We start from the raw sequence: 14,178 nt of genomic DNA on the forward strand, positions 1-14,178 counted from the left end.
TTGATATGAAAGATATGGGTATTGCTGATATAATTCTAGGGATTAAAATCTTTAGAACTCCAGAAGCAATTGTCCTATCTCAATCTCATTATGTAGAAACAGTGTTAAAGAAGTTTAACGCTTATGACTCTACCCCAGTAAAAACGCCTTTAGACGTGAATGTCCATTTGGCGAAGAATCGTGGAGAACCAGTTTCCCAATTGGAATACTCCAAAATTATTGGAAGCCTTATGTACATCACTAATTGTACTAGACCTGACATCGCTTGTGCGGTTAACAAGTTAAGTCGGTTTACAAGTAATCCTAGTGATGCACATTGGAAGGCGTTGACAAGGGTGCTTAGATATTTAAAGCACACCTCTGAATATGGACTACATTACACAAGGTATCCAGCAGTACTTGAAGGATACTGTGATGCAAATTGGATTTCTGACACCAATGACTCCAAATCCACCAGTTGCTATGTATTTAGCATTGGTGGAGGAGCAGTCTCTTGGAGGTCAACGAAACAAACTTGCATTGCTAGATCTACTATGGAATCGGAGTTCATAGCGCTAGATAAAGCTGCAGAAGAAGCTGAGTGGCTTCACAACTTTCTAGAGGACATTCCATGTTGGACAAGTCCAGTGCCAGCAATCATGATACATTGCGACAGTCAGTCGGCAATTGCAAGGGCACAAAACAGTATGTACAACGGCAAGTCTCGACACATTCGTCGAAGACATAATACTGTGCGACAGTTGATCTCTAATGGAGTTATATCTGTTGATTATATTAAATCAAAGGATAACTTAGCGGATCCGCTTATAAAAGCATTAAATAGAGATCAAATGTACTGTCTGTCAAGAAGAATGGGTTTAAAACCTACCAAATAAAGTTTTCATAGTGGCAACCCAACCTTGTAGATTGAAGATCCCAAGATCTTGGTTCAATGGGACAACTAAATTATGAAAACTTGTGGAATCACTCCTCATTCATAAGACAATGAGTGAAGTTACCTACAAAGGTAGTGAGGTTAAGTATTGTATTTTTAATGATTCTGTAGCTTGCAAAAGCGGGGTAAGTAGGATACCCTTTTACAAGGAGATCACCTATGTACGTGTGAGGACGGGCCGCCTCGATGAAACACGTATGAAGCCAAGATGTGTTCCATGGCCAAAACGGACACAACCGATAACACAAAATGGAAATGGAAGAAAGGTTATCATGTGGGTACAGTTGTCTGGGTTTACATAAACCGCTAAGAAGTTCAAGACATCACGTTCACTTCGTGGCCTAGTAAATCCGATTGTATTCCACTAGGGCAGGTTCAAAACCAAAAGCTACCTCTCCTGATGTGGTAATTTTTCGTATATACTCTCTCTTATGCATCACGAGCATTCATGCATTAATTTCATTCATGTGGGGGATTGTTGGAATTTTGGTGCTTAATGAATGAAAATTAAGCAAATAAATCAATGTGTTTGATTTGGAAAAATTCGAAACGAAGAACGAAACTTAATGAACGAATATTAAGTTTGGTGGTTCTGAATTAAACTCGAAAAAAGTTCATCAAATGTTAAAAGAACTTAAAACGAGTAGTCGGAACATGTAAGGGACAAAAATCGGAAAAAAAAAAAATCGGCATGAACAGTAGCCGGCGCGCACATGCGCGCGGGTCTGCGTGCAAGTGCGTGCGCATGGCAGTGACATGCGCGCACATGCGCGCGCGCCTGCGCGCATGTGCGCGCACATGACAGTCGCGCATGTGCGCGCGCCTGCCAGTGGCTGGCGCGCGCACGCGCCTGCCGAGCGCTGCCGAGCGCTGCTCGGCAGCGTGCGAGCGGGTGTGCGCCCACAGACGCGTCCCTTCGGGTTTTTTCGAATTTTCTGATGTTTTTTCATCTCCTTGGCATTGTTTGATGATTGTGATCAGTTACAATGGCCAAGGGACACTCCCTATGAATGAAAGATCATGTCTTTTGCATGAAAAATATAAAATGCTTGATATTTTGAAAATCAAACATAACATACACAACATACTCATCTTTTTGCATCTTCTTCTTCCTTCTTCAACAAGAGAGAGTTTTCTTCATTTCCTTGTGATAGAACTTGAATATTTGAGTGCTCATTATTCAAGAGTTGTAGTTGTATCTTGGGAGAAGATTGCCACAAAACTCTAGCACATTGTGAGGGCAAATTCTTCTTAAGGAGAAAGTGTTCAACACTTGCCTCTACAAAGCCATATTCTTTTGATTTCTTCTTGCTTATCCTCTCATTTTTGAATACCCCAAACAACATATTCCATGGTTATGGTTACACGTAATCATTCCTTTGACTCGGGACAACGTAAAAGTTCTGCATACTAGCTCGAACTTTGTTCTATTTACCGATTCCATTGAGGGTCATCAGGTGACGAAGTTGGGTGTAGTTTTGAAATACGTAGTTAATACATTATAGTCGGGTATTCACCGTTTGCTACAAGTGAAGATATCATATATAATCTAACGATTTAATAGTACAAGGAGTTTCTGTCAATAGCAAGAAATGTGTTTTTTTATGAAAATGTATCTTCCTAGTTACACATACAATGTCATTATTATTACTCAAAGATACATTATATTGTTATCGAATTCAAATGCAACTCTCGATATACCAATGACAACATATTTGATCAGGATATATGAGTTGAAGGGACTGTACAGTACTTTAAATATAACTTAAGGTTCTTACATGTATTATCAGTGATACCTAGGAGATCATGGGTCGAAGCTACTAAAAGCTCTTACCATGGTCTGATGGGTTCAATCAGACATGAGATCTGACATTTTTTTATCAACACCATTTTTTTTTATCAAGGCATTGATAAAAAGAATGAGGCTAATTAGTATAAGCCCGAATAAGAATAAATGTTATTCTGAAAACCCACGGCTAGCTGTATCCCTGAACCATTGAGGGTCACACAAGTATCGGATTATGTATTCTTGTTTATATAGTCAAGTTCAAAGAGTTGAATTTGACGACTATAGTTTGATGGAGATAAAAAAGATTGCATAAAAGAGTTTATAAGTTAATTTCATGTATTGAAGGATGTAGAAGTTAGCTTAACTAATAATTTTGTTAGGAGATTAGAACTGTCAGTTTTAGTGAATGAGTTCACAAACAACTGTAAAAAATGGATCAATGAAAATATTATTAAAATAACGATTATTTTTATGTAATAGTCAATAAACTTCAAGCCACAAGTTGGCTCGCTGAGCACCTACTCTAACAACATGGTCCTGACAAGACCAAGTCTTATTCTCCTTCTAGTTGGCCTCAATGTATGAGAGTGTTCAAGCCCAGATGATAGGATGTGAGTCCTCTACGCAGCTGTGGTCAAAAGTGTTCAATTTTGTTTTCCAACAGACCCAAGGCTAAGGCTAAGGTCATGCACTATAAACTTCACCATCAAACCCTAAAAAAAAAGGCTCTAAGCATGAAAGATTGCCTCATCAAAATGAAGAGTTACATGGATGTTCTAGCAGCATGTGGGCATCCTATCATAGTTGAGGATCAAATTTTGTATGTCCTTTGTGGTATGGGTCTCTAGTACGACTCTGTGATGGTTCACGTCACATCTAAAACTAATTCCATTATTTTTTTTCTAAAGTCGGCTCTTTGCTTATGGCACACGCATGTTTTCTTGGGTCCTTAAATGTCTCTAGTGATAACTGAAAATATCAATTGAATTTCATATTTCAACACTCACAAAAATCCATGAATTATATACAATTCTTAAGAAATCACAAACATAATAATCAGAATTACGGAAACGTACCAAAATCCATGATTTGTAGTCAGTGTTGGGTGATGATCTTCAATCTACAGATTTCCTTTAAGCCAGAGAGTTTTTTGACGGGATACAAAACTTGGAACGTTATTCTGCAGATTGGGAACATAATCATTGTTTTATAATTAAACAAGTTTTATTATTTCTAATTTGTCCCCTCAACAAACTAGAAATATTATACATAGTATCCACACAATAATATCATGAAATTTAAGTCCTCAAGTCAATTCTTATTCTAAATTAGACCACATAAGTTTACGACTTATTTAATTGATGACATACAAACATTTATAATTAAATTTATGGCCCCAAAAATTCCAACAATCTCCCACTGGGCCACATGTATTAACTTATAAATGTATTAAACTTAACGAGCTCAAAAATTTTGTCATCACAACCATAATACTTCTTAAACAACCTCGTCCATTAATTATATCGACATATGATCAATGCAGTCTTTGTTGTAACTATCACAATTGAACTATCAATGGTCACACATATCAATACAATCAAATGACATAGATCAATCATGAATGTGTGGCATGAAAATTATATGCAAAGTGATCTATTCATGTCTGTTTTCAAATGTTCATTATTTACCAAAGTGAGATCAAAAAATCTGTCCACTTTGTATTATTTCTTTCACAACAACGAACTTGATGTCGATTTGCTTCGATTTTGTCGAGCTCCTATTATTGTTGGAATACAATACAACTGATGTATTGTCACAAAAAAATGTCAAAGGACTTTCAACCTTTTAAAATACGCAGGCCAATGACAAAATTCTTCAGACATATTGCATGATTAGATGCCTCGTAACATGCTATAAATTCAACCGCCATGGTGGAAGAAGCTATTAGTGCTTGTTTGGCACTTCTTCAAGAGATAGCTCCGCTAGCCAATAAAAATACATAGCCTGAAGTAGATCTCATGCTATCTTGGCATCCCACGAAATCGGAGTCTGAATATCCTATGATCTCAAGATTATTCGACCTCTTATATGTGAGCATGTAATCACAAGTTCTCTTTAGATATCTCATTACACGTTTGGCTGCTTTCCAGTTATCCATTCCTGGGTTGTTTAAATATCTGCCTAACACTCCAACAATGTATGCAATATCTGAACACGTACATACTTGACCATACATAAAACATCATATAGCCGAAGCATAGGGAATCTTTTGCATTTCTTGAATCTCGATGCTTCCTTTAAGGCAATGTTTAAGACTAAACTTATCTCCTTTAGCGACCGGGGTGTGACCTGGCTAGGCTGGCTTACAACCTTTCATGCCAAATCTTTTAAGCACCTTATCAATATAGATCTTTTGTGATAATTCAAGAATACCTCGAGAACGATCTCGATGTATTTGGAATCCTAGTACAAATGAGGCGTTACCAAGATCTTTCATTTTAAAATGTCTAGAGAGAATTTTCTTGGTATCATTCAACATACATATATCTTTTGTGGCAAGCAGAACTTCATGCACATATAAAACCAGAAATATATGCTTACTCCCACTGAACTTATGATACACCCAATCATCTACTACATTTACCTCAAAACCGAATGAGATAATTATTTGATGAAACTTGTGATACCATTGACGAGAAGCTTGCTTTAACCCATAGATGGACTTCTTAAGTTTGCAAACCATATTCTTTGGATATCCCAATACAAAGTGTTCTGGTTGCACCATATAGATTGTTTCCGCAATGTATCCATTGAGAAAAGATGACTTGACATCCATCTGATGAAGTTCCATATCAAAGTGTGCGACAAGTGCCATGATTGTCCTAAAAGAGTCCTTCGATGAAACTGGAGAGAAGGTCTCTTTAAAGTCAATCGCATACTTTTGAGTATAGCCTTTAGCTACAAGACGTGCTTTGTACCTCTCTACATTACCTTTTAAATCCCATTTGGTTTTGAAAATCCACTTACAAGCAATGTGTTTCACACCTTCTGGTAATGAGACAAGTTCCCAAACTTTATTGTCTTACATTGACGTATATTCCTCACCCATTGCCTCGGCCCACTTTTGAGAATTTGAATCTTTCATGGCTTGACAAACGTTGATTGGATCATCCTTCGCCATACCATCATTTTCCTAATGTTCTTGGAGTAGCACTATGTAATCATCTGGAATAGCGCTCTTCCTTTCTCTAGTGGACCTATGTAAAGACACTTGTTCTTTAGACACTGGTTCTTGAGGTTTTTGAGTTTGTTCGATTGGGACTTGATTGACAATGTCTTTTTGTTCTTGTATCATATCCTTATCAATGACAGGAATACAATCCTGAACATTATCAATATGAATCATAATTATATGAACTATTTCCTTTTGAAGAGTAGTTGGAACACATTCCTCCCCGAAAACAAATTATGTTACTTTATTCTTCCCTCCAAACTCAATATCCTCAAAAAGTACTGTAGTTCCCGTCTCAAATATTTTCTTTACTTTGGGATCATAAAAAGCCCCTTGATCGCTCAAAATACCCAATAAAGTAGCTACTGATTATTCTGGAGTCCAGTTTATTTTCATAAGGTCGATATGGTCTAGCCTCAGCTGGACATGCCCAAATATGAAAATGTTTTAGACTTGGCTTTCGCCTTGTCCAAAGCTCATAAGGTGTTTTAATAGATGCTTTAGTTGGTACTCTATTTGGAATGTAAGATGTTGTTTTTAATGCTTCTCCCCATAGTGACTCTGGTAATGTTGAATGACTAATCATACTCCTTACCATATCCTTAAGAGTCATATTTTGTTGTTCAACTACACCATTCATGCTTGGTGATCCTGACATGGTGTACTGCGGGACAATTCCACGTTCCTCTAGGTATTGAGAAAAATGTCCTGGATGATGTTCCCCTGAACCATCATTTCTATCGTAGTATTCACCACCACGATCATATCTGACTTTCTTAATTCTTTTGTCGAGTTGATTCTCGATTTCAGTCTTGAATGACAATGTCTGTGATTTTTCATGAATAAGTATCAGACACGTGATTTTTCATGAATAAGTATCAGACATGCATATCTAGATTAATCATCAATGAATGATACAAAATATTGTTGATCATTCCAAGAAGGTGTTGGAAATGGTCCACAAATATATGTATGTATTAATTCCAATATTTCGGTGGCTCTATGTGCACCCTCTTTCTTTCTTTCTTTTTGTACGTTAGCCTTTGATGCATTCAACACAATTGTTTAAATCTGTAAAATCAATGAAGTTCAAAATTCCATCTAATACAACTCGTTCAACTCTATTTCAGATATGTGTCTTAATCGCTTGTGCCATAATTCATCGGAATTTTCATTATAAAACTTACGCTTAGTACCACGTGATTCCACACTTAGGGTTTCAATATAAGAAGTATTTGTATCAAGCATATATAGACCGTAATAAATTATAAGTGAACCAGTTCCAACAACGTTAGAATTAATAGATAACCTAAACATATTGTTTTCAAATGAACAACTATATCCTAATTTGTCCAATCTAGAAACAAAATTTAAATTTCGTCTAAACGACGGTACAACAAAGTATCTATCAAGTCCAAATAATAACCAGTACTTAACAACAATCTAAAATTCCCTATTGCTTCTACTTTGACTGACTTGCCATCACCTACATAAATGCATCTTTCAGCATCATTTGGCTTTCTGCAGCTCAGGCAACCCTGCATTGAAACTCTTATATTAGTAGTAGCACCGGAATCTAACCACCAAGTGTTTCTTGGTACTGAAGCTAAATTTACTTCAGAGCATACCAAACTTGAAAATGTACCTTTCTTTGCACGCCATGCATGGTACTTAGGACGATCTTTCTTGACATGATCATCATTTTTACAGAAGAAACAACCTTTCTTGTCCTTATCTTGCTTGTTCTTCTTTGCATATGGACCTTTAACAGCCTCATTCATTCTTTTCTTGCTCTTATCTTTAGAGGTGCTAGCATAATGGGCACTTTCTGTCTTGTCTTGCTTCAATCTCTCTTCCTCTTGAACACAATAAGAAATGAGCTCATTAAGAGGCTGTTTCTCCTTTTGACAGTTATAACCGATCTTAAACTGAATAAATTGGTTTGGAATAGAAATCAGCACTAAATGAACAAGCATGTCTTCTGACAATTCAAGATTAAGTGCCTTCAACTGCGATGCAAGGTGGGACATTTCCATAATATATTCTCAGATATTTCCATAATATATTCTCGGATATTTCCCTTGCCTTTATGCTTCATGGAAATCAAGCTCTTCAGATTCGTGCTTGTTTCCGCCTTATCGCTTTTGGCAAAGCGCTTCTCAATTTCATCGAGATATCCTTAGCTTTGGTGACTTTGTCAGACACTGCACCTTTAAAAGCCTCAGGTATGCCGTGTTTGATGATCATAAGACTCATTTCAATAATATCATGACATTTAAGATTTCAAGTCAATTCTTATTCTAAATTAGATAACAAAGTTTACGACTTATTTAGTTGATGACATACACATTTATAATTACATTTATGTCTCCAAAAATTCCAACAATAACCCTCAGGCACTAGCGCACACAACCACATTTGTACCAACTCAAAAAAAAATATTAACTCCTTTCAAGCTCTTTCATTTCCACAAAAGGGTAAAGGATGTGCCTGAGACTCTCATGGTGGACAAAACTTATGGTCGGACCCAAGGGGAGGCCGCAAGAGCTCTCTGCCTCAACTAGTCCACATGTCTAGTGAACCCAAAAAAACAATAAATTATATATTAATTTTAAACTTTTAAGTCTAGCTAATTTAATTATTTAAAAAATCTGATGGTAAAATAAAAAATAAAAATTGGGCCCCTTCCAAATCATAAACTATCTAAAAAGTAAAAATATGTTGAAAAAGATGATACAATATAGTAGTGCTATGGTGACAATACGATATAGCTGAGAGCCAATGGATTTTAAATTTTTTATCTTGATTTTTCATTTATTATATTTTGAATTTCATTTTTATTGATGAATCTTGATATGTAACATTAGAAGAAATAATTAAAAATGTTTCTAGAATGATGTTTCAATGTCATGTTAATGGATGAAGCTTACTTATAACTTTGTTTCGAGATTCAGGGGTCACTCACACATCTTTGGAATTTTCCTAAGACTCTTCATTCCTCATCTTTTTAGTTTTTTTCATCCTTTAAACATCTATATCATCTTTTAATTGCTTTTATCCAGCAAACAAAAAACTAAACAAAATCACACATAATTTTTTCCAAAACGAGCATAATTCAACTGAATTTGTATCACTAATTAAGTGCAAAACTTGCACTTATCAACAACCCCAAGGCTTTGAAGTTGGTGATGCTAAATCCACGATTGGAAAACTAAACATGGTTATTTGTGGGCTTAAGCCAACCACTCGAGTGTGGTTTGAACGCCCAAGACACTCCCTTCAAACTATGGGATTCATTGCATCACATCCTGATGTTTCTCTCTTTGTTAAGGCTTCTGTCACTTCTATTATTTGTATACTTGTCTAGTTGATGACATCTTAATCACAGGAAATGACTTTGTCCAGATTCGGCTTCTCATTCAACAGCTACATTGTGAATTTTCTCTCAGATATCATGAATATGTCTCTTATATTTTGGGCATTGAAGTTACTAAAAATTTAGATCACTCATTGTTCCTCTGGTTTGTACCAAGATGCATTATGTAAAGCCCTTCTCTACTCCTACATAAATTGGCACACAAATATCTCTTTATGATAATGATTCATTTGAAGATGTCATTTAGTATCAAGCACAGTAGGAGCACTCCGATACTTAACCATTACTCTACCTAATATTAATTGTAATGTAAATAAGGTGTGTCAATTCATGCAATCTCCTTGCTACACTCACTGGCGTGCTATGAAACTCATCCTCCGCTACTTGAATAACACTCTAGAATCTAGATTTTGGCATTACTCTTGTTTTCTCTCAGAATCTGGACCTCTGTGGCTATTGTGATGCTGATTGGGGTAGTGACCCTGATGATTGTCATTCTATTTCAAGATTTTTTGGTACTCTATGGCTTCTCCTATTTCTTGGAGTTCAAAGAAACAAAATGTTGTTCCTCGATGTAGTACCAAGGCAGAATACCGGAGCATCGCTAATGAAACTTCCTAGCTTGTGTGGATCAAATCCTTGTTGTCTTAACTTCATGTTACGTTGATGCGCACTCTTGTTATTTTGTGTGATAGCATCAATACAATAGCCTTAAGTGCCAGCCCTGCTTTACATGCTCGAACTAAACATTTAGAGTTAGACTTGCACTTTGTGCGAAAGAAGGTGTTGGACAAGTCTCTGAGTGTTATGTATGTATCGTCTTGTGATCAAGTAGCAGATGCTTTCACCAAGTCTTTATTAGCAATACCATTCAGAAGCTTCGGTTCAAGCTCACAGTGGTACTTAACCCGTTGCTGGTTAGAATAGGTCACAACAAACCAACTTGTGGCTTGAGTTTTATTGACTATTATATAAAACAATCTTTATTTTAATAATATTTCACGATTTTATCCAATTTTTACTTTATTTATATACATATGCAAGCTGCATAGATAAATTCCTTGAATATGCAAATGGTGTCATGAGGTCTACCTCTCAAGGTAAGATCATGAAACTCAATAAGAAGTGTACTATATATTTTAAACAGGTTTTAGTCGAATCAGTCGCATAAAATAAAGATAAAGGTCTATTGAGACTAGCATATGTGATGTAAATATCATGTTTCAATTGTAAGGACATGGAGATGTTCATTCAAATAGATGGGTGATCATTTGATGATGTACTGAACAACCCTCCATCGGACTATCCAAGTAGTTATTACTTATCAAGTGAAATAATATGTGTTTATTGTTGTACATAGTTAGTTCTTAGATACAGCGCAATGTCGAGGCTTTACATACTATCATGCTCTTTGATCTGTTTACTGACTCTATTGAGGGTCATCAAGTGGCGAGGTTAGGTGTAGTTTCGAAATAGGTAGGAAAATACATTGTAGTTCGGCGATTCACCGTTTGCCAATGCGCAAAAATATCCGATATGATCCGATTAGTTAATAATGCAAGGAATATCTTGTCAGAGTAAGATATGTGCATTTTGAAAATGTGTTTTCTCAGTTTCACATATCATATCACTGTTATTATTCAAAGATACATCGCATCGTTATCGAATTCAAATACAACTTTCGATATACCAATGACTGCAGATTCGATCAGGATATATGAGTTGAAAGGACTGTATTATACGCTAACCAAAATTTAAGGTTTTTGCAGGAACTATCAGTTATGCTTAGGGGATCATGGAGTTATGCTACTAAACACTCTTTCTATGATCCGATGGGTGCAATCAAACTCGAGTTATGACATTCATGATCTAGGGGTTGATGGAAAAAAAAGAGGTTGATTAGGGTAAGCACAAAAAAGAATAAATGTTGTTATCAGTCACAAGAAGTTTTGAACTAACGGCTAGCTATATCTCTTAACCATTGAATGTCATACAAGTATCAGATTTTGTATTCTCGTTGAGATATGCAAGTTCAAAGAGTTGAATTTGATGAGTATAGTTTGAAATAGATAAAACATATGGCTTATAAAAGAGTTTATAAGTTGATTCTATGTAACGGAAGTTGTGGAAGTTTGCTTAACTGTTAATTAAGTGAGGAGGGTGGAACTGGCTGTTTTGGTGAAACAGTTCACAAAACTCGCAGTTGCCAAAAATGGATCAATGAAAATTTTTTATTTTTGAAATTTTCAAATTTCATTATATTAACAAGATTTGTACCCTTAGTACATCGGCGTTGTCTGATCTTCGATTAAGAATATAATGAGTTCACAATTATTATTTAGTAAATATAGAATCTACTAATTAGATAATAATATTAGTAGTTGTGACTACTATATGTACATAATTCTCATGAAATATTCTAGAAGTGTTTAGAATTTATTAAAAATTAATTAGGATTATTTAATTTTACATATATGTCTATACATGTTGTAAGGCCCGAGAATTTGATTACCGTAATCTGAAATGATTTGGGTATAATTACCGTAATCTGAGATTAATTTGAAATGATTTATTGATTAATCAAGGTAATTATAGACGGAACGGAGTGGACCGGGAAATGTGAGAAAAGACGCAAAATATACGTGCAAGGAGGTGTGCTCGCGCACATGCGCGAGCCATGCGCGGAGTGGACAGAAGACCCCGCGCATATGCGCGGCGTGTGGGCACGCATATGCGCGAGGTGTCCAGTAGCCTAGTGGAGTGCTCGGCGCATATGCGTGATGTGAACGGCGCATATGCGCGAGCAGGGCAGTGGGTTCAGTGCACATGCGCGACGGAAGGCGCGCATATGCGCGAGAGATGCCAAGACACACGCGCCGAGAAATTGTGTCTCGCGCATATGCGCCGAGTGATGTCGCGCATATGCGCGAGACGTGTTTCTTAAAGGAACGAGTCATGTTTCCTTGAGCATGCATGGGATATATCTATAAGGATTACTTCGATTATTCCTTCAGAAATTGATAAAAGGAGCATCGAGGAATTTCGTGAAAATCCTTACGCCTTTTCCCACTTAGATTGTGATTTATGAACGATCCGTCCGTCTGATTTCTAATCCGATTTCAGTACTAAGTTCCTAGCGACGACAGCTACAACTGGACGTAAATTTTGTTACGTTTAGACATGATTTGAAATTATGATATTGTCAGAATCGAATATGAATCATATATGGTATTTCTGATACAGTAGACATTGTATATTTGAAGTCAGATTGAAGAACAGACTGTTTCTGTAATTGTTATGATTTTCGGAATCGATTTGACTGAGATGCGATATCATATTTGTACTGTGACTAAGGTTATGAATTGTACTGATATTGATTATGAGTTCTGGTATTATTTATGTGATGTTGAGGCTGACGGGGTCATCGAGATTGTATTATTATGCCGTCGAAACATCCGTAAATTGATATTGATCATATTCAGTAGTGATTTCGATTATATCGTGATATCGTCGATATAGATTAGATTGTGTCTTGATTCGATATTAATTAGATTATGTTTTGATTTGAGTATTGATCAGAACAGGTTCTGAATTGAGTGATATATTGATATTGTGTCTGTTCTGTATTGTTATTACCAGATTGAGAATGGACAGGGTTGAATTCAGGACTTCGTCTTCGTCAGAGCGGGAAGATAAAGGTATAAGTCAATGTGTATTGGGAGATCGACTTGAGTCGGTTTAGACTTGAGTTTCTCTAAATCACATACTTTAATTTATTGTATTGATACTGCACTGATTTGATTGATGTACTTGTTCTCTTGATTTATAGATAGCAGGTATTAGAAGAGTAATCTTATGACAGAAGTGCCTGTTAGTGGTGGGATCGCCACGGGCATATTGCACGATGTCATGAGATAGTGTATTGGCGATAGTGCCATAGTCTGTCACCGGATAATTGGCTATCGATGTGGATAGAATTGTAGCTCCTTCTATTACTGGTGATCGGTACCGTATCGATGTGGATAGAATTATAACTTCTTCTATTACTGATGATCGATGTCATATCGATGTGGATAGAATCGGAGTTTTCTTCTATTACTGGTGATCGATACTATACCGATGTGGATAGAATCAGAGCTTCTTCTATTACTGGTGATCGATGCTATATCGACGTGGATAGAACTGGAGTCTTTTCTATTACTGTTGGTTGATATGGAATGCCAATGTCTGGAAACCGGGATCCCTAGACTAGGATTGAGTCTAGTCTGAGTCGTGGAGTCACGTGCATTGTCGACAGTTTGATATTATTTATATTTCAGCTTTTGATATATATTGCTGTTATTTGTCTATGCTTTTATGTTTATCATATGATTGCATGTTTTGTTGATTTATACTGGGATTTATTCTCGCCGGAGTTATCCGGTTGTTGCCTTGTCTGTATGTGTACATGACAACAGGTGGGACAGGTTCAGGGTTGAGGAAATGAAGAGAAATCGTGATTAGAGTGGAGATTCCGGACTTGGATTAGAGATAGGGTTGGACACTTGATATTAGCTGTTAAACCTTAGCTGAATAAATGTATGTGATACAGGATTTGTATTTTATATACTGAGATGTATATATGTATTTTTATGTCACTACGTTCCACTTTATTTTAAAAAAAAAATTAGACCCTGTTTATCATAATTGGTTAATTAGTCCCAATGATGATTAAGAACTTGATTAGCGTCTGGATCCCCACACATGTACATATGTATATATGTATGTATGGATGTATTAATACACACACACACACACACACACACATATTTCATACTAGTGTATTGACGTACGCGTTGCGTGCTTGT

Source organism: Primulina eburnea, chromosome 4 (genome assembly GCF_022965805.1).
Source record: "Primulina eburnea isolate SZY01 chromosome 4, ASM2296580v1, whole genome shotgun sequence".
NCBI classification, from domain to species: domain Eukaryota; kingdom Viridiplantae; phylum Streptophyta; class Magnoliopsida; order Lamiales; family Gesneriaceae; genus Primulina; species Primulina eburnea.